This window comes from Notolabrus celidotus, chromosome 3, assembly GCF_009762535.1.
Source record: "Notolabrus celidotus isolate fNotCel1 chromosome 3, fNotCel1.pri, whole genome shotgun sequence".
Taxonomy (NCBI): Eukaryota; Metazoa; Chordata; class Actinopteri; order Labriformes; family Labridae; genus Notolabrus; species Notolabrus celidotus.
Window position 1 is genome coordinate 4646486 of NC_048274.1, and position 22333 is coordinate 4668818.

The window sequence follows — 22333 nt, forward strand, 5'->3', positions numbered from 1 at the left end:
TACAGTTAACCCCTTATTTCAAACAAAAACGTAACATGAAGATGTTGACCTAATTATCCACAGGCCTTTGGTTGGAGAGCAGTGGAGAGTTCTGGTGTATACCCTCCCCAATAAGCCCGACCACAGAACCACATGACGGGCCAAAGAATGATACTCATTCTTACCATGCCGGCAGACGGCTAAAAATACAAAGCAAACCACTGCAGCAGTACTGTGGCACACATTACATAAGGATTGCATGGATTGCATATGTGGGACTGCTCTTATTGTCTGCAACACTCTCTCTCTGCCTGTCCTACATTTCAGGAATAGAAAGAATCATCATTGTTGAGTTCACGAAGGAGACAGAGGTGACAGAATGAATAATGAATACAAGATTTGTGTTGTCAGTATCACTAAAGGTCAGCTACACACTACACAGCACTGAATATGCTCCATTAACACAAGGCAAAGGACTACCTCAAGAATAGGAGTGTTATGCAGTCACAATTAGCATGTGAAAAATTGACCTGCTTGAACCAGATAATATATAAGCCACACATTCACACCCTCTGGCCAATCAGATGCAGCCCTAACTAAACATCAGCTACCGACCTTTTACTGTTGACAAGTTTGTTGCAAAGTGATTTCAGTTTCAGGATGGCTGAGGAAGATGCAGGACAGCACGGTTTGGATTCAGGAGAGATGACATTACAACCACATGTATTGAGTTAAACATGTTAAAGAGCGAGAGAGAGATCTGTAAGTCAAAGATGATGTGACAAGTCATACCGTGTAAATCATTCATCATCACAATATTGTACAATGTGACAGCACACTGCATATTTTTGCAGGCCTTGTTTGCACTCAACAACACATTATAGGATATTTCCCCAAGGAGGAGTCCCTAACAAGATTGTCTGGTTTCAAAACTACATAAACAAAGAGAGGAGCGATCTGAGAAAAGATGCAAAACAACAAGCAAACAGAAGTCCCACAACAAACTAGCAATCAAAGGTGTTAAAGAAGAACGTATATAAGTCTCTGCCCAAGCGGCAACCTCCGGTCTAGAAATATGAAGCCAATGCAGAAGTGCTAAAAACTGCAGTTCATCTAGGATCCGTTTGAGGCTGGCTCCAGGTGTACAGGAAACCACATACACACCAATTCAAAAAAGACGATCTTTACAGCAGAAATAAACACGTTTACAGCCTGGTACAAAAGATGAGTGTAGTCTGGATAGCTCATTTCTCGATCGGCACACACTGTACTGGGGGTGAATTATTTTCTAAGGCGGCAAATTCGAAGATATTTAGATTGCAAGTCTTCCAATGAGAGGCACAGCTGACTTGATTGACAGGCGGGAACACTGTAGCTGTTGCCTAGGAGGCTCAAAGCCCGCCTCTTTACGTCACACTCGCTCAACAGCAGATATGTTGATTGGCCTCAAAACAGCCCTTCAGAAACAGATGGGTGACGTCACGGATACTACGTCCATTATTCATGCAGTCTATGACTCTACCGCATTAGACTGCACCTCCTGATTTTGCCCCATTATCTGACACTTAACTCGGCTTTAAACCGTTCCTGCAGTCACTGCTGGATAATTTCTCACAAGAGATCCAGATATCTGACCTCATAGATCCTCCTGGGCGTCTGCAACACATAAACACATCTTTAAAATTCTCACAAAGTGTTTATCGCTCGCAGTACTGAGCACGGATTTGCTTCTGATCTTTTGATCTGGGGCACTTGTGTGCGATCACCTAAAAATGTAAGCAAGTGGAAAACGAGGGTTGAGTTTGCTCTGCCTCACCTATAGATGTCTGAGTTCATCCAAGTGAGTCAGAAAATCCTAAAAAAGCATAAAAGAGTAAAACACCCATCTATTGTATATTTAGCCCATCATGCACGGATCATCACTGGATCCCCCTGCAGCAGCATCCAAAAGATGCAGAGCGGTGACTCACACCATGCCTGACACATACACATAAAAATCTGCTTGAAGGCTTAAGTGGTCTAATCCAAATATCTTAATTTTCTGGCTGCCCTACTTCTCCCCTGGCAGACTGACCTGGAAGGGAAAACTGGACGTGGTCTGGAGGTAAACGCCCAGAAAGAAATCACAACTGATTCCTCTCAGCAGTCAAAAAAAAATGTGGACATTTCAGACAGCATGTGCTCAGGCTGCAAGCATCTTTAAGGGGTCAGACTTTCACAATGCTCCTGAAGCACTATGGGTAATATTTATGTTACAGAGTGATTTACAGTGTGGGTGGATTCAGCACAAATGCCTTAAGAAACAATTTTCACAGAGATTTTGCAGACTATTTATCTTAAAGCTGCGCAGAGTATCTTAAAAGATGTCATTAAGTTGTGTTAAAAGGTACTTTATTGCATGACACAGCTGGATGCACAGATTACCAGGGCTCCATCTAATGCTCTGCAGTAATCACACAGCATAGAGAGCAGTGTGGGAGCAAGAGAGGCAAGAGAAGCACAGAAACTTTAAACTTGGCCACATGAAGGGCCTGGTGCCAGAGCCAAAGACAAAGCTTCCCAGCCTAAACTCGCTGACTTATAACCACAGTGGGATGTCAGGGCGGAGTTTGATAAGATGTCCAGACCCAACAGGGCCCTTCAGTCTCCTCCACAAGGGTTTATTTAAGCAAACGTGACAAGAGAACGATTTCCAGCTGTCTTGAGTTCTGGAGGCCTGGAGCCAACGAAACTCACCGAAGGGACTCTCTGTTTGAGGCTCTTACAGCCCCGGTCGCAGCTCTGGGCTGCAGCTGTAAAGACAACCAGCAGAGACACAGCCGCAGCAGGGCAGACACGTGGAGGAGGTGAGAAGGAATGTGCTGGAGGACATAAGCCAATAGGAAGCCCCACTAGCCAAGCATCTGCTTCCAATTTGCCCAGAGCAGAGGGTGTTCGGGTCTTTGCGCCTTTTAGCAGCGTCAGGTCATTTCACAGTGTGGAAGAAAGATGACCTCTGTGGGAAAGGAGTTACAGTTATCCATGTAAAACTGTAATATTTACATTAAACAGCCAAACGTCTCAGACACACCTGACTGAGATGTAAAGTGCTGCTGGCTCTGACTAAGCTGTACCTCATTAACTCCCAGGTCTCAAAGCAACAATAAAAACGGAAATAGAAAAATGAAGAGAGCTAAATACTCACAAGGGACTACACAACAAGCTTTAGGCTCTGCCAGCTCTGAGTATGGGACATGTTTGCACGTATAATGGAGCATGGAATGTCTCTGGAAGATGACCACACCTTTCCTGGAATCTTTGTCAATTTAATTACACAGAAATATGCAATTAACCCGGGTTTCAAGTGCTCTAAGATATTGTTGATGTGCGCATGAGACAGTATTCATAGAAGATAATTAGGATGCATTAACCTCTGCCGACAGACTTTTTTAATTAAGACTATTTGTTGTTGTCAGTTTGTTTATGTGTTTGCATCCTTTAGCTTTTTTTATAGTCTGTAAGAAATTTTGCTCAGGGGTAATTAAAATCTAATTTACCTTTACAACCACCCATCATGTAAACAGAGCTCTACAAGATGTAAGGCAACAATAAACAGGCTGTTTCACAAAATAGAAGCATGCCTCTCTGAGCTGGTCCCTGTTTTGTACTGTTACTGTGACACTGAGTCAGCAATGCAACAATGCAGGAGAACATGACACATCGCAGGACTGAGATGACTCAGTAAAACTAATCCAGAGACAAATCAATTATTTGCCAAGTTAATGGGGGTACTCGGTAGATTGTAAACTGTTAGTCGGTGTTATCGATTATCAAACAACACACACGTATGAGGGTCAGTTAACTTTATAAATCTGTACCAAAGGTCACAACACATCCATCGGTTTGGCAAGTGGAGTGCAATGGCCCCAGATCTTTGACTGCAGAGTCTATGGTCCAGACTACAGAGCAGTGTTTATTATGAAGACAAGGAAATAGGTCATAGACATTTTTTTAAGAGAAATACTTCTCACCAAATGAAAGTTGGGAAATTCAGTCACATAGATTGTGAGTGGTGAGAGAGGCTGTCTCATGAGATCAGCAGAGGTTTGATTTTTATCAGTAATGACTGATGATCCAGAGGTCAGTTTAACTCAACAAAGCAAAAGTCACAAGGTCTTCAAATCTGCTTCAAAACTCCTCAGTAATACAAAAAGTGACATTGTGCAAGATTCAATTACTACCATAAACCCAGCAACACTGAGGGAATCGAAATATGTGGTTTGGCAATAAAATGATGAAAAGAAGGCGCAGTGATCGCTATGGTTAAAGAGTAACAATCTCAGAACCAATCAGCTAGCATTTGACGACTATACAGCCTCTAGGAGCAGTAGCCAAACTTCTTGGGGCTTTAGCTAGGGGTGTGCAACAGGACATTATTAGAGAATGAATGATTAGAACACATGTCCACGATCTGCAAATCCAAAAAAAGAGCGTAGTATAAGAACATGGGTGGTTGCAATTCTATTCTCATACACGGTAGTAGTGCTGTGTGATATGGACAAAATTTTATATCCCGATATAGGTGATTTTATATCCTGATAACGATATATATCCCGATATAGCATTTTTCCTTAAAATTACATGAAATGAATGGCAGTTTTCTCTCATATTTTTCAATTTATTTATGAAACACATATTTTATGTATAAAAACATAATAAAATACATTATATACAACGACAGTATATACTGGAACCATGTCTTGACATATGAATTTAGCGATGGCATCTGTAATTTCGCGGTGTCTGCGGGACTGCTTGTCGTACGGGATGCCGTTGACCAACGATTGTTTCAGACTCGTTTGGTGTGTGTTTTTCTTTTCATCACTGGGTGGTTTTGATGTCACGTTAGTGCTTTGTCGCAGCTTCACGCTGTCTCTGTACTGTTCTTCGTGTTGCGTCTTTAAGTGGTAGAAAAGATTAGATGTGTTCGAGTCGGTCGTAACGACTTGTTGGCGACATGTTTTGCAGATTACCGTTTTCTTGTCGGTGTCCGACTTTTTAAAACAAACCAAAGCCAAACCATGGAATTGCGGTTCCCTCTTTTCGGCACCAACTCCTCTTTCGGTTCTGTTTCCACTTTGTTTTCAGCTAAGCTCTCCGCTTCTGCCATGTTGTTACATCCATGCTCTATCAGTGCCGTAAACTAGTAGTTGTGAGTGACGTAAAAATGCTACCGCAAAGTAGTAGCGGTGCTGCAGCTTACATTAACGTGCATTCATCATCGTTCATACAATGTCAGTGAAGCAACAGAGCTAGACCAATACCCTACACATCAAAATAACGATATAAACGACAGAGGGTTATATCGTACGGTGGACGTTTTTATATTGCACTACGATTTATATCGTAATAATCGTACAGCACTACACGGTAGGGATGGGACATGATTTTCAAATGTTCGAAAAATCAAAGAGTTACTGTAAATATTTGCTCATTTTAAAGTTATATTTATGTCTTTCTGCCTTCATTTGATAGGACAGCTGAAGAGATACAGGAGATGTGGAGAGTCGGGAGCGTGGGAAGACATGCGGGGGATGGTCGCAGCCGGGAGTCGAACCGGCGACCTCTGCGACGAAGACTGTGGCCTCTGTATGTGGGGCGCTTAGACCGCTAGGCCCCCAGCGCCCCATGTTTTCTCATTTCAAAAGTACAATTTAGCGTTTTCACAGGTGCCTGGTTGTAATACAAGATTCCCGCCAGACGGTGGCTAAGAACGTCTTAAAGCTGCTTGCTAACTGCATTAATTAACAAGAGAAGAAGAAAACTTTAGCGACAGTCGCAGCGATTTTCTCCGTTTCTGAATCTCACACTACTACACACGTATTTCCAGAGACTGAGCATGGCTTTAAAATGTAAACATACACGCCACGGCGCTTCATCCCAGAAACAACGACATAAAGATCAAGACGGACGCTGTCAGTGCCCTCTACTGGCAGCATCTCCTCCTGCTGCTGGTAAACACGAGGTGGGGGATTGTTTAAATTATCACCAAATAGATGCAGATGATTATCAAATAGTATTTTGGCTTGAAATGCCCACCCTAATACATATTCTGCCTTCATATGCAGATATTTGATTAGAGAGTTCTGAATCATCAAATGAATTTCTTTCAGCTTGGAGGATGTCCAACTATGCCCTCTTAACATTGATGTTAAAATCCGTTCAATAACCTTTTGTGGAATTGTAAAAAAAGCAGGTCAAATTGATTTCTGCAGGATTCTGTGAACATTTTTGTGACAACCAGTGTAATATTAAGGTTTTACTCCATGACATCAAGCTCGCTCTCATTATCAGTGAACTCTCTATGTGTTTTGACACTGACAATATTTACAGAGATACAAAGTCTATAAATAGCATTTGGGGAACAAGAGAAGCTTTATATTTTACTTTCCTCATTATATACATCCATGAGACTTACAGACTTCACCTCCTGAGTAACCCAGAGGGTGAGTCTTTCTTTTTCTGTTTTTAAAAGTTCTCCGAAATGTCTCCGTTTTGTGAAATGAACAACAATTCAAGCATCAAGGTAACACTGTAAGAAAACACGCTGCTTCATTCGACGAGGAGAGCAAAGGTTTAGCTGCAGCTCCGGCTCTTGGTTTTTCCTCTACAGATAAACTCTCCTTGACTTCTTATTAAAGCTTCAAAGTTAAGCACTTCTCAGAGCAGGAGGAGGATGCTCGGGGTCAGGTCACTGATGTTTCATCCATTAACACTGCCTATAAACCTGCTTTTATCTGAGCACTGTGATATAACAAAAGATCTCACAGCTGTTAATTGAGTGAAAAGGTGAATCAAGGGGTGCAAAATGGAAATAACAGCGTCAGGGTTAGCAATATATGACCTGCTAGGAATAACCTACACAAAACATGAATATGATGAGAGCGTACTCACAGCTTTGACAACTTTCTGCAAGGTCTTGACCTATATTTCAGAAGCTGATTTGAAATTCCACTCAAGTTTTAAGGCAATCTGTCTCTCGTGGTGGGAGAGGAAGACGGATGTGTGTTTGTTATGGATAATTAAGCACAAACTGTGATAAATGGCGATGCAGCAGCGGGGGAAACAGCAGTGATAGACTTTACCATGCAGCTACCGATCCTATCAGCATCAATATCTGATTGCAATAAAAAAACAAACCCACGCAGAAACAATAAAGTATAAATAAGCCTGGGAGCAGACTCCAGGCACCTACACATTACATGAAACAGTCTTTAGATTGCTGTACTCATCATCTAATCTCTCAGTGCCTTTTCACCAGCATCAGATTTCCTCACGAAACCTGATCTCACCAACCTTCATCCCCGACAGCCTGATCTTTTAATTCCCTAACTGTTTGCAGACCGGGGTCACGAAAACCACACATTTCATTCCTAGTGTGATGTCTTCTAGGGGGGCTGGCAGTTCTGTTTTAGTGACGTCTTTAGCGTCTCCTGATAAACACCCAAGACAGCAGGAGAGTAATCCGTTACCCTTGTGAACCTGGTAGACCACAAACAGGAGCAACAACAGAATAAAGTGAGAATCAGACAATTACAGCCTTTTAAAGTGGTGTCTTGACTTTGGAAAGCGCACGTCCCAAACAGTTTCAGTCAAATCTATCAAACTAAAAAAGTTCCACAAAAGGTCCCAGACAATTCAAACATGTCAGACTCTTAAAGTACCCGGTGCTTTCTCCTGAATCTGAAACAGCAATACCAGAGGGATGTCAGACTGGGGGTAAAAGAGGGGCTTCATGTAAGATGGGGCCCACTAAGACAAAAGAATGAATAGCTGTGCAGGCAAGCAGGGGCCCATAGAATCTGCACAGGGCCCAAGACTTTGTGAAATACACCTCAGTGGAGCTACAGCAAATTCCCACTTTACCCCTGTAGTCTGAACCAATTACCAGCTTTAAAAACTGTCAGTCTGTCTTAAAACTTTCACAGGACTCCAACCAGATCTGTGTCCGGTCCCTTTCCGATCTGACCCGTGCTCTCTTGTCCATCAACACCCACCGGTTGCATTTTTGGAACGCAGCGCGGAGCAGGACCGCCGGACAGCTGAAGTCATGAGACCGAGGTTTTCCTGGTGTAACTACTGAGTCCAGGTTTCTCTTCCTCCTCTACTCATCCATGTTGTCTTTATGGTCCTCTGAAAACCTCTGACCTGTTGACTCCAGGCCTGGCTCTGCTCATCATGACGGTTTGTTGTTGTAGTGAAGTGAAATACGATCTGGTGATAACACAGAGTGTTTTATTCTGAAAATTAACCGGATGTTTTCATTTTGTTTTGGTGCCTGACTTCCTGTCCTGCTCCATCTGCTCTGCTGAGATTAATGCGTCGTGCTCCAGCCTCCGGCAAAAATAAAAGTCTTGCGTATCTGATATCACAACATATCGTGCTTCTGGAGCAGGTTTTTATGTAATCAGTATAGGCTCAAAAAATTCCTATAGTTCATCCCTACTTGAAACTACATGACTACCTCGAAAGAAGCAACTCTGCACAGTCCTCAGACAGCTGCAGAATTCCCCAAAGAGAAAAAAAAGTTAATGTTTAATTTTATTGCTCTGACAGATGACTTTGCTAGTAGCTGTGAATCTCACTTCAGCTGATGAGATCTTGCCCATCTAGCACCAGATGCCACCCACCAATGAGGACACACTCTGCCTTTCTCCCTGCAGACAATACTCTGAGCTTACAGCTAATTAGTGTTTGTGGATAGTATTCCCTGGGAACATGTAATCCTGTCTTCAGTCTTTCTTCATGCAAATCCATAACAGCTTCTATTTGCCAGAACAAAGTCTTCTTTTGGTAGCAGGGCATTAAAAAAAATGGTAGCCATGCTGTGCTGTGACCTCCGGGCTGACACAATATCCTGTTTTTATCAAAGAAAGTCTCACATCACCAAAATATAAATTCTGCTACCAGAACGCCTGGTTACAAATATATTAGAGCTGTGGCATCATCTTCAGGGACAAAGGAGCCGGCTGTTAAGTTGCAAAAGTTTCTGCAAACACTCTCAGCATGCAATCAGAAACTACAAAGCTGGTCCACAACTCCTGATCAAGTTTTTGAATTAGCTTACTTCTGATTGTTTCAATGTTTCATATTATCTTATGATTCATATGACTCTGGGTCCAGATGTTTGACTTTAGAGGGCTAAAACATCACTACATTAAAGTCTATAGCCCTCATGGCATGGAGTTAACATTACCTGATTTGTTCTAATAATAATAATGCATTTTATTTATAGGCGCCTTTCTTGGCACTCAAGGTCACCTTACAACATTAAAAACAAACAGAGTTTAAATAACAAACAGTAAATAAAACACAATTTAAAAAGTTTTCAGTGAATGGACAGAGGAGTTGTGGTCAGATGGAGTAAGCCAGTTTAAACAGATGGGTTTTGAGTTTGGATTTAAAATGTGGGAGTGAGTCAGTGTTGCGGAGGTCAGGTGGGAGAGAGTTCCAGAGCTGGGGAGCAGAGCGGCTGAAGGCTCTGCTCCCCATGGTAACAAGGCGAGCAGGGGGGACAGTGAGGTGGATGGAGGAGGAGGATCTGAGGGTGCGGACGGGTGTGGCAGTATGGAGGAGGTCAGAGAGATATAGAGGGGCGAGGTTGTGTATGGATTTGAAGATGAGGAGAAGTATTTTGTAGTTGATCCGGTGTGTGATGGGGAGCCAGTGGAGCTGTTGCAGGATGGGTGTGATGTGGTGGAAGGAGGCGGTGCGTGTGATGATATGGGCGGCTGAGTTTTGAACCAGTTGAAGTTTATGGAGGGTTTTGTGGGGGAGACCAAACAGAAGGGAGTTGCAATAGTCCAAACGGGAGGTGACGAGGCTGTGAACAAGAATGGCAGTGGAGTGGGGAGTGAGTGAAGGACGGAGACGGTTAATATTGCGGAGGTGAAAGTAGGCGGACCTGGTGACGTGGTTGATATGGGAGGTGAAGGAGAGGGTGCTGTCGAGGATGACAACCAGACTCTTAACCTGAGGGGAGGGGAAGAGGGGCGAGTTGTCGATGGGAATAGAGAAATTATGGAGTTTGTTTAATGTAGATTTTGTGCCAATTAGAAGAAGTTCAGTTTTATTGCTGTTTAATTTGAGGAAGTTTGAGGTGAACCAAGATTTTATTTCAAGGAGACAATCAGTGAGGGAAGAAGGTGGAAGTGAGGAGTCAGGTTTAGTGGAGAGGTAAAGCTGGGTGTCATCCGCCTAGCAGTGGAAGTGAATATGATGTTTACGGAAGATGTGACCAAGGGGGAGGAGGTAGATGATGAACAGCAGGGGCCCCAGGACAGAGCCCTGGGGCACACCTGTGGTGACAGGGACTGGATGGGAGGTGAATGATAATGGTAGATGTTACCTGTACACTTAATGTTGTGTGAAGCTCATTTTTTTCAGCTTCAAGTCAGAGACTGTTCAGTCTGGTCCTCATCAGAGAAAGATTTGACAGAATTAGACAGCACTGATTCAGATCCACATACAGAATAAGATTCAATCTGTCACCAACCTGATAGTACAAAGTGATTAGCAGCATGCTGTAAGGGGAGTTTTCTATCTTAAAAGTGTCTCATTCATGAGGCGACCTTCAACAGAGCTACATTAGAAAGCAAATGTAACGTGGTCCCTTGACATCGTGTCCAACATCATTAACTCTGAGTGAATTGCAGACATTGCTTGTGAAAGCACTTAACGCAAACACAGAATCGGGAGGTCGACTTCTATTAAATGAGGTCCTTGGTCATATTTGTCCGGTGTGAATGAGGCCTTCATGTGGGAAAGTCTCAAATAAAGAATGAAAGAAGATTCTCACTGCTACACTCCACCAAAAATGATGAGAGCTAAATACTGCTAAAGGACTGCACAACAAGATTTACGGCCAAATTCAACCAGATCCGTGTCTGGTCCATCTCTGATTCGTCATGGCACCAGATCTGATGGGCTTGTGTTCTAGTGAAAGTGTCAACTCCCAGTGGATCCGCTCCATTGCGGTCCAGCTGTGGAGCTCTGATCCGGCAGGTCCGACTCCTCCGGATCAGATACGCAAGACTTCTATTTTTTAAGGATGCCGGAGCACGACGCATCCACCTCAACAGATTTAGACAGAGCGGGACAGGAAGTCAGGCACCAAAACAAAACGAAAAAATCTGGTTAATTTTCAGAATAAAACACTGTGTTATCACTAGATCGTATTTCACTTCACTACAACCACAAACCGTCATGATGAGCGGAGCCAGGCCTGGAGTCAACAGGTCAGAGGTTTTCAGAGGACCATAAAGACAACATGGAAAAGGAGAGGAGGAGGAGAATCCTTGATTCAGTAATCTCGGTCGGTCACATGACTCCAGCTGTCCGGCGGTCCTGCTCCGTGCTGTGTTCCGAAAACGCAACCGGGTATGATGGATGAGAGAGCACAGAACCAGACATGGATCTGATGGAAGTCCCGTGTTAGTTGACCAAAAACGTGATGCTGTGATGCACAGAGCATCATTTGTGTATAACAAACAAACATATGGACTGTTACATCATTGATACAAATACAGCAAAGCTGAAAACAGAAATATTTCACTAGAATGCAAATGTTTTCATCTTTTAGAACCAAAGAGGAGGAGATCTTTGTAGACCCCCGTGTTGCCTCAGTCGACATTCACAAAGAAATCCTCAGAGACACAGAAAGCAGTTTTTACACTCCATGGAGCAGGAAATACACCAGAATGCCAAAAGCACAACTGTCACTAATTTCAAGCATTTATTGCTCTTCCTCTGAGTTTTGTCTTTGCTGCCACCATCATTATTATCCCCTCTAACTATCAACCTTGGGTAAATAGAACAAGACGGCATTAGTGGGATGATGGGGGATTCATTCAGTAATTCTATTATAGCGTAACCTTATCATTATGATAGATAAAAGAGGATAAAAGCTCCTGTGGCCTTCAGCTTCCTAATTAAAACACATCGTTTCTGCATCTCTGCTGCAAACTATTCAAAGTCATAAACCCTCAGAGTCATGATCACTCAGAGAACTTTGCACTGGGTAGTATTTTTACTTTACACTGTGAGTGCCAGACCAGTTTTACTGAATGTATCTCCTCAAGGGCATGAAAGTTAATAGAAGGTTATTTTAATTTAATGGAATAATCTACCGCTCAGGGTCCAGGAGGCAGACACCCTCTCTACTTTTAAGATTAGGCTTCAAACTTTCCTTTTTTAAAGCTTATAGTTAGAGCTGGCTCAGGATTTGACCAGATCTTAGTTATGCTGCTATAGGCTTAAACTGCCGGGGGAAATGGCGCTGTGACTCACTGGGATCCTATCTCACCCCCATCACTTACTTTAACTCTCCCTGTCCCATTGAAAGTTACTAACAATAGACCTTTATGGAGTCCCTGAGCTCCCTTGTTTCGTAGGTTCCTCTGAGTCGCTGCCGTAGACGTCCTCCTGCTGTGGATGTTCCAGACTCCAGCTGATACGGACGTGCTCGACTCCAGCAGCAACAGCTACTACTACTACTCGTCTCATCACTATCATCGCTCTCTCTCTCTCTCTCTCTCTCTCTCTCTCTCTCTCTTATTCTCCTCTATCCCTCTTTTCAACCCAAACTCAGCCGAGGCAGATGTCTAACATGAATCTGGTCCTGCTCGAGGTTTCTGCCTGTTAAAAGGAAGTTTTTCCTCGCTACTGTAACTAGGTAAATACTGCGAGGTGCAATGATTAAAATTAGATCAGACTGTATCCTGTCTTGATGTTGGGTCTCTGTTAATAATACAGAGTACGGTCTGGACCTGCTGTTTCTAAAAGCGTCTTGAGTTAACATTTGTTGTGATTTGGCGCTATACAAATAAAGATTGATTGATTGATTGATTGATTGATTATTATCCTCTAGGATCCTTGGCCACTGAGTCTTCATGATATCTAAGATCTGACTCGTGTCAAATACAACATTCTTGCAATGGAAACTGGTGTAAAGTTAAATAAATACTAGAAAATGTCATAATCAATACATCAACAGCAGTCGAGAAAATCAGACTCACACTGACTGTCAAGTAACTAACTGACAGCTACAGATGCACACCTTGTTTATGTTCACTGTATTACTCAAAGATAGAAATAACATGTAGCCTCTCCTTGCCTTAGGTATTAACCTGCCCCTGCCACAGGAGGTGACATGTGGTGTCAATTACAGGTGGACAGCAGGCATTAACCCTGAGGCTGGTGTCAGGGTGAGAGGATCCAGGGTTACTGAGCGTACATGAGGTCTTCAATCAGCCCGGCAGACACAGCTAGCTGTCTGTCCTTTCATCTTTTACTCCTCACCATAAATCCTCTACTCGGAGCTGCACAAGACTTCACAGCAAAGTTGTTTAACCTGCAAAAGGTCTACGCCGTTTGGCTCTCGTTTACTAGATAACAGTGGCTTTGAGTATTCCTCTTTTTTCTCTGCAGCATTCCAATAAGGCAGCCCCCTCTGCCCTCTGAACATGAACAGACACGGCAAAAAGACAGAAGACAAACACCCTGTCCGTCACGTGCACAATAACACAGCGTGTCCAGGAGGATCTCCATGAAACGTGAAGGGACTGAGACTTGAATGGAACCGAAATAACACAAAAAAGCCACGCAGGCGGAGAGAGGAATTATGGAATTGCAGTGTGGGTTACCTTGCAGGAATGTGGAGCTGAGGTTTTTTTAAATCACAGTCTTTGAGAGTATTTCTGTCACATGTGTGATTTGACCAGACTTGCCTGTCCTGTGCGACACCACTTAACGATGCAGAGGGGGAATTCTTTGGGAAGTAAATCCTCAGGATGTGAAGACGCGATGGCAGCCGTCACCACCACAGAGCATGTCTTAGGTCTGATGTCATGAAGTCACAGTGAGTGAACCACTACGGGTTGACTCCTGGTCTGTTTCCACTTCTACAGGCTCCCTTTCTCAGACATTTACAGGGATGAGCCATGATTTATTCCCAAAACACACACTGGCTTTGTTTTTACTGTAGCTTCAGCTTCAGATCCTGAATTTTGTATGATTCTTTGCAGCTTATAAAATGGGAGAAAATTCACGGTGCACTTATATGAGGTTGATTTTTTGAGTTGGGATACAAACAGGCTTTTCTATGTGGTCTGTGCAGCAATTCTTGCACCAATGTGCTCGGAGTCATGTAAATTCTAGGATCAGAGCTCTATCTGTTGGAAAAACAATGTGACAACAACATTTCTTACTCAACCCTAAAGTAGTTTTCTGTGTTGTACCCATATCTCAATGAGTGCTCAACGGGATAGATTATCTGTAGGCTTCATGTCTTGACTGTTTCATTCAATGCACTCACCCCTCCAGGCATACACACTCACATGTGGTCATCACTGTTCACATCAAACACCTGTCCAATAGCACTGCAACACACCCTCATTGCTAGCCTATCACTGTGCTGCTGCCCGTTTTAAATATGGCTCTCTTCCCCTCCCCATCACCGCCCAGATTTGGAAACTTCATCAACCATAGACGACATCGACTGCAATCTCGCCATCTTTTGCAGTCCTTCAGCATCATCAGCCTCAGACGACTGCATCAACCATGAAGCAGGCTGTTTAAAAAACAGCCCAAGTCTTCACAGTATCCATCAGCTTCTTCATGTCACCAACCTCAGACATCTTCATCGGCATCACCTCCACCACCAGAGTCTGAACTCCATGGGGGGGTAGACCACCAGACTCCAGCTGATACAGACATGCTGGACTTCAGCGGCAACAGCTACTACTACTATTCATCTCATCACTATAATCGCTCTCTCTCTCTTATTCTCCTCTATCTCTCTTTCCAACCCCAACTCGGTCGAAGCAGATGGCTGTCAAACATGAGTCTGGTCCTGCTCGAGGTTTCTGCCTGTTAAAGGAAGTTTTTTCTTGCCACTGTAACTTGCTAAATACTGCGAGGTGTAATGCTCAGGGTGGATTAAGTTGAGATCAGACTGAAGGCTGATTTATACTTCTGCGTCTCCCCTACACAGCAGGGGCTGACGCTGACATGAGCCCCGCATACTTCAGCGTCGATGTGCCGTGTCGCGCAGCAATTCTCCACCGAAACGCCTGAGGGCAGTGCGGTCTCTCTGATAGCCCGTCGCCTGCTTGCGGCCCCGCTACGATCTCTGTTTACTTTTCCACAGCGATTCAGAGCGTGTTATGTTAATCTACAGCTGATACATGTTGCTGTTTATCATACAGACATGATTACATGAAGAATAGAGAGGAGGAGATGAAATACATGGCCGATGTGCGGCTGATGAGCAGGGATCCTGGAGATGCTGTTAATGCGGGAAATCCAATGCCGCCAAGCCGACCAATCACAGGGCTTGTGGTCTGTGTCAATTGTACGGGTGGTTACATTTTGGAGGAGGTGCACATCAGCTACGTGCGTAGGTCTCTGCGTAGGTACGGAGCTACGCTGACCTCTGGTGCAGGCTACGCCGTTGATTTGATGCAGAAGTATAAATCAAGCTTAAGTCTTTTCAGTAAGATGGGACTGGATCTTCTCCTGTTTTGATGTTGGGTCTTTGTTATTAATGTAACAGAGTACGGTCTAGACTGGTTATGTTTGTAAAAGCCTCTTGAGATAACATTTGTTGTGATTTGGCACCATATAAATAAAGATGATTGATCACCCTGTAGAGTTCAAGTGCCAAAGAAACTCTGACAATAAATCATGAGTGTATTTTGGCATCTTATGCAACCTCATAAATACAAAGTCAACATCATCTTTACTTCACTTACTCGTCTCTCCTGATTGAACTAATGTTTAGGGATGAACCGATCCGATCCCGGTATCGGATATCGGCTAGATCGGACTCAAAAAGCTAGATTGGATATCGGTGACAAGGGGCCAATATAAAGTGCCGATCCATATGGCAGATCTATTCATCTCAGTTCTATGCTTTTCTGTGTTTACAACAGCCATGTGCGTCTCCTTCGTCATCAGCGCCGGCCGGTCTGTGCATTTTTGCCCGGTGGAGCATGATGGAGGATAACTACAGAGACTCTGCAGATTAGCTGCATGTCACGCTTCTTTTGCCGGAACCTTGCAACACGTGCAGCGGTAATGTTTTGCGCCGAAAAATATAATGGAAGCCCAAAGGAAGAAGTTTACGTGAGCTGTAGCCGACTGCAAAGAAGGAAGAAACTGTCTATTAATGGATTCAAAGTGTGGAAAAACGGACAGGTTATTGGATTTAATTGTTCCAGATCCTTGAAATGAAGGGATTCCAGCCTCTGGTTTAGCACTTGGAACCCAGGTACAGTTCCCCATCAAGTCAGAAAAGCCTGAAGTTGCCAAAACATGATTCTATCCTCACATTAAAGCTCCTGTGAGGAACTTTCTGTTTGTGTTGACTTTGGTGCCCCCCTATGGACTAAGTGATCTTGCTTTGTCCTGTACATATGTAAATTATGCTATCTCCTCCTGCTTTTAACTAACAGTCAACTATTTCACTCATTAAGAATATTCACTGCTGAAAAAGGTTTTTTTTGACATGCTGTCAATCACCTCATCTGACACCTACCCTCTCACAGCCATTTGAGTCTTTAAAATAACAAAACAAAAATGATCAATACCTTTTCTAACAATCTTGTTTGCTTTTCTAGGTCATAAAAAAGCATCACTGTTCATTTCAGTCCATTTCATGACCACTTAAAAACTCCTCACAGGAGCTGTAAGGAATAGAGATTGTTGAATCAATACCAGGATTCGGATCGGCTCGTATCGGTATCAGCAGATACCAAAGCCCAGGTATCGATATCGGTATCGGGACCTAAAAAGTGGGATCGGTGCATCCCTACTAATGTCACTGCATTAAATATCTGCTCAGCTGTGCTCCTCTGAGCTCCTCTGATACCTGTTCTGCTGCTGCTACTGCTGCTGCAGACAGTGCTCAGGGTGCAGAGCATGCACCCTGTCCCCAATGATGCACCCTCTGCCTTTAATCTGGACTTCAGAGGAATCCCTCTCCGTGCACATTTTGTACCACAGCCTGCAGCAAGGTGAAGTTAGGAGGCATTTTCTGAGAGACAAAAGTCAAAAACTGAACCACCTGACATATCCAAAGGGGGGTGCACAGGGAGAGGGTCTGTAGTGTATGGGGATATTTTTAGTTCTTTAACGACCTCACGCTGCAGGGTTTAAAACAGTCATATATCACCTGATGAAAAGGAAAAGGGTTTAATGTGGTGTGAGTAGTGTCTCGGTCCCAACATGCACACAGCAGAGGGGATTAAAACAGTCACGATTTGGCGTTGATTGCAACAACCTGTGGCACAGCAGCTTCACACTTACAGTCGCTTTGGAGAAGACACAGGCGAGGAAGGCACGGGTCAAATACAATGACGGCAGGGTGGTTGTTATTATTAACGTCGGTTAAATTTATTAAACAGATTTAAAATAAACAACATTAATGAGCTGACAGGGAGAGGACACGGCGACGATACCAGCTTGATTTAGCACATAGCAGCTGTTGTGTAAATCCGTCTGTCACTATAACGGTTCATCATTCACTCACCTCGTTTCTGGACGTCAAATTAGTCCTCACACACAACTTCAGCTTCTGTCGGTTAACGGTTCTGCTTCATTTCGGTAACGACAAACAGTTCGGTTGATTTATATAATATATCTCTGTCAGTGAAGAAGAGTCCCTCCGTTAACCGTCCAACCCCGAGACACAGCGAGAGAGAGACAGAGAGAGAGAGAGAGCGAGAGAGAGAGAGAGGCTTCTTCTGTCTGTCAGTCACTGCGCGGAGCCGGCTGTCCGCTCCGCCGCCATCTTGGTTGTGATGGGAATCCGCCGTTCGACCGGCCGCGCGCGCACACACAGAGAGAGAGAGAGAGAGAGTCACACACACTCTCGTGCCTCCTGGGTGGCAGTTTTACATCACAGCAGCCTCTCCCAGCAGGAAAGGTATCATATAATCTACCTGATGCTGACAGAGCTCACAATTATATCTTATCATGAATACCTGATCATGTTTTGATGTAACTGACCTCATTTCTGTCAATGTCACATTTGAGTCACACTGATTTTCTCATACTGTGAATGTTTTTTTAATAATCTGGTGCCATTGTATCTGTGCAATAACTTACATCACTATCCATGGCTGTGGGAAGTAGAGGTGCTGAAGGTGCTGCAGCACCCACTGTTGGAAAAGGCATCACACAATTTTTTTTTCTGGATGCATAAATAAGTTGAAACAAATACATCAATTAACACAATAAATCAGTTTTGTATATTGTATTATTCTCTGAAAATGTAATGCCTGAGGAAGATTTGAGAAATAATTATAGCAATTTTAAATAATTATTCATTTTGAAATAACCTGATGCATGGGCCCTGTGTGTGTGCCTGCTTAAGAACTAAACGTATTTGGATAAGTTCTGTTAAATGTGCTTTACTGCCTTTTGGGCCTGTTTTACCAGGTTTGGCTTGTATGCTCTTTGCTGTACAACGGGGTATGGAAGTTGCAATTTGTGAATTTATAATGAAAAGTTCTCTTAAAAGCTTGTATTCAAACCAGATAAATAAAAATAAAATGTATGTGCACTGTAGCCTATCAGTTGCATAAGTAACCTAAATGCAAAAAGAAAAAAAAATTGCACCTCTTACTACAGCAGCCCCAACTTAAAGCCACTTCCCACGGCTCTGTCACTATCTATTCATCAGATAGAAGTGTACATTGTTTAACACCAGAACTGCTGCGCCCCGTTAATCATCTGTTCTCATCTTTCATTGCACTACATGGAAGTTACTATGTGACTTGGCACATTCACAAATAACTACTGTATCCATCTGAATCACACTGTTCTTCATACTGTGTATGTTTGTTTTTAAATAACCTGGTGCAATTTTTATCATGCAATAACTTACCTTATCTATTTATCAGATAGAAGTGTACATAGTGTGTATATATCTGCAATAGTTGCCATATTTTATTTTATTTTATTTTACTTTATTTTATTTTATTTTATTTTATTTTATTTTATTTTATTTTATTCTATTTTATTTTATTTTATTATATTATATTTTACCTTTGTCATTGCTGTTATTATTGTTATTATATTTTTTAACTATGTTAGTACATTGTTGTATTCCCCTGTTCGGTGTTGTAAGCTGCTGTAACAAAAGAATTTCCCCCAATGGGGAACAAATAGAGTATATCTTATCTTATCTTATATAGTGTGTATATATCTGTAATATTTGCCATATTTTATTTTATTCTCTTTTTATACTATTCTATTTTATCATTACTATTATTATTGTTATTATATTTTAAACTATGTAAGTATATTGTTGTATTCCCCTGTCCCGTGTTGTAAGCTCCTCCAATAGGGGATCAAATAAAGTATATCTTATCTTAATTCAGATTTTTAATTAGTGAAATAAAGCCACGTCACTGCATAGACCTGCTGAATTATTAACAAGATAGATGCACACCTGACTGCTATGCTCTCTAACCATTGACTCCATTTATTTCTTAGATAAATTAACCTTCTCAATTGTGCTTGATTTGGATTTCCACCAAAGCTTAAACCCAGACTTTTCACCCTTACTGTCTCTATTAATCATGTTACTGCTAAAGTGTCTAAAGGATTTTATGTTCCTTTTTAATTTCAAAAGTTGACACTTCAGAGTCACAGCATTTATATCTTCTGAGCTCAATTCATTAAGGGCTCAAAATGAGAAATCCAGTGAAATCCAGAATAAAGGTCACCCTGAAATACGAGACACAGACTGCTTTAGGGAGTCTCCCAAAGGGAAATAGATTTCTATAGCCATGTATTAATAAAAAGCCATTTTCTGAAGTAACACTTAATTCTTGGATTCACTGTTTTGTGACTAACAACCTATGACAGAGCTATATAAGATGCATAAACCACAAAAATGTGAAACTACTGCAGTTTGATTGAGTTTAAGCACAAATATGTTGTTTTTTTAGAGCAGACAGTGGTTGGGATAGAATAAATTGCCAAGTTACGTACATGTCTGATGTATTTCACTAATATTACACAGAATTCATAGAGGACTTTGGGGTAAGCTTGACTTGGGACATAATCCTGATCTCCTGGGTAAAAATCTTACATTTTATTCACCAGCCCTGACCCCCCCCCTCCTCTAGGAAACTCATAGGAAGCACATGCAATCTGTGCCCGCTTTGACAGCTCAAAGTGACAAGTAAACAGAATACCACAGCATCACATAACAACACAGAACAAACACACACAGTACTGCACATGGCTCATAATGGCTGGATACCAATGAGAGAAGATGCTGTGTTTTCTCTGGCAGCATTTAAGCTGTGGGAAGATAAAATGTAGGTTGTCACCAGTATCCTTACTACCTGCTGCTTTTTGATTATCAGCTGAGAGAAATTCAGTGTTATACCTGCTGTTTTATAAACCATCCGGATTGTCCTTAAGCATTTTCTTTTTCCAACCCTGCAGCTTCACAGTAAGAAGACAGTTTGTCCACTGCTCCTGAGGAGGAACTCATACTGCATGCAAAACACATTCTTGCTTTGTGTGATGTGATTGTCCAATCGAAAATGTGACAACTGTGCACCTATTGAAATGTGTGTAACAACAAGCATGTGTGCACAGAGAGTGGTTATGCTGTAGTGTATGTTTTCTCAGCCCATCTCAAAGAGGTGAAGAAACTCATGTCCTCTTTTTCATTTTCTCCCTGGAGCAAGAACATCTGAGATCATTATGTTTTTCAGCTGGTTGTGGAGTTTTTTTGCCTCCAAATAACCAAAAATCTCCAAAATGATTTACTTGAAATGGTTCAATTTAAAAGCATTTATCGACAAGGGCACTCAGGACAAATTAGCATCCCATGTCAAGTCAATTTCATCAGCACTCATCCACCTACCAGGTTTACAGCTGAATAGAATATAATTTATCAGGTGCTACAAATAAAAAACTCTCACCACAAATTCAAATTCAAATTTTTGAACATGCCTTGAGCAACCCTGAGCAATAAAATTCAGCTTGTTTATCTGCTGCTCACACTCAACAGATAATTCATTGTGTGAAGTTTAAATCCCCTGTGAGGAACTTTCACATTGTATTGATTTTAGCACCCTCTGTGGACAAAGAGCTCATCTCATTTCTCTGCTCATATCATCCTGTACATATTGGGGTAGTTTTTGTCGGGCTTCAAATGTTTTCCTTTTGTCTTGTATCCTTCAAATTAATCTCTCACTAAGAAGCTTAGCTTCGGAACATGTAGAAAAAAAACGCTCTTCAGCATGCTGTTATTTGTCTTGTGTGGCATCCACCCCCTTGAAGCAGTAACACACATTAAAAATCACAACATAGAGACACTCAGTCTTGTTGCTGATGGTGTGGTTTGTTTTTGCAGCTCATTAAGAAGCATTGACTTCAGCCTATTTCTTTAGCTGCTGAAAACCCCTCACAGTGGTTCAAGCACTTTTAGTCATGTGTTGGTCTGGGCTCCTGACAATTTTAGGCACTGTAGAAGCTGCCACTATCAGTGCTCAGGGCCTGCACTTTGTTTATTGATGCTAATTTTTCATTAAATGTGAAAGTGCAAATTCTATTCATCCTCTTAATTCATTTGGGCTACTAATAGAAAAAAAGTATCAGGGAGATTCAGGCCTGCTTTGCAGATGAGTTTTAACATGTAAGTGCATTGGAAATTGATTTTCATCATACATTGATGTGACTCTGCAAAGTGTCTGACAAATCCCACTAAAGAAAGACTGCCTCCTGTGAAAACATGAAACTATTGGTGTCTGAAAAGTAGAAATGTGTATTAAATATTGCTGTACCTGACAGTGAAGGTTACTAATGAATGTCAAAAGGAGGATTTGTTAAGAGTGAGCTGCGTTTTTATCTCCAGGGAGCAAAATCATGGTTTTTGTATTGCACCCAAATCCTCCCACTCCAAAATGAGAGCTGTGTGATTTTTGTGGCTCTGCAGCAGAATGCATTTTTTTCTGCAACTCTTCTCATTTCTTTTATGTTTCAGCTGCAATGTAAGATAAGATCTGTGTTGTGTCTTAACAAGCTGCCTGTAGTTTGTATGCACTCTTAAAGCATCATGCACAGAGACTGAAAATGCTCAGTGAGCTGGGTTTGAAATACAAGTTTGATCTGTTTTTTCAACAACCAAAAAGTACCAAAAAATATTTTCTTAATCTATTATAGCCTAAGAGGAATTATGAAATGATTGAAAATTAAAATTTGGATCAGCAAAGAGATCTCACTGTGTCCATTGTGATGAAGATAATGATGATATCTGCAGAAAAGTGAAGGTGTGGCTGCTGAGAGG

General features: G+C 42.2%; 1 protein-coding gene across 4 annotated transcripts in view; it reads right to left on the reverse strand.

Annotated features, from left to right (window-relative positions):
• Positions 1-17818, reverse strand: part of LOC117810532 (C-myc promoter-binding protein-like) — a 92247-nt gene extending 74429 nt beyond the window's left edge. For all 4 annotated transcript variants that reach the window (XM_034680416.1, XM_034680414.1, XM_034680415.1 and 1 more), the window contains exon 1: positions 17549-17818. The gene's annotated coding sequence lies outside the window, so the exon portion shown is untranslated. The remainder of the gene's footprint in view (positions 1-17548) is intronic.
• Positions 17819-22333: the final 4515 nt, after the last annotated feature.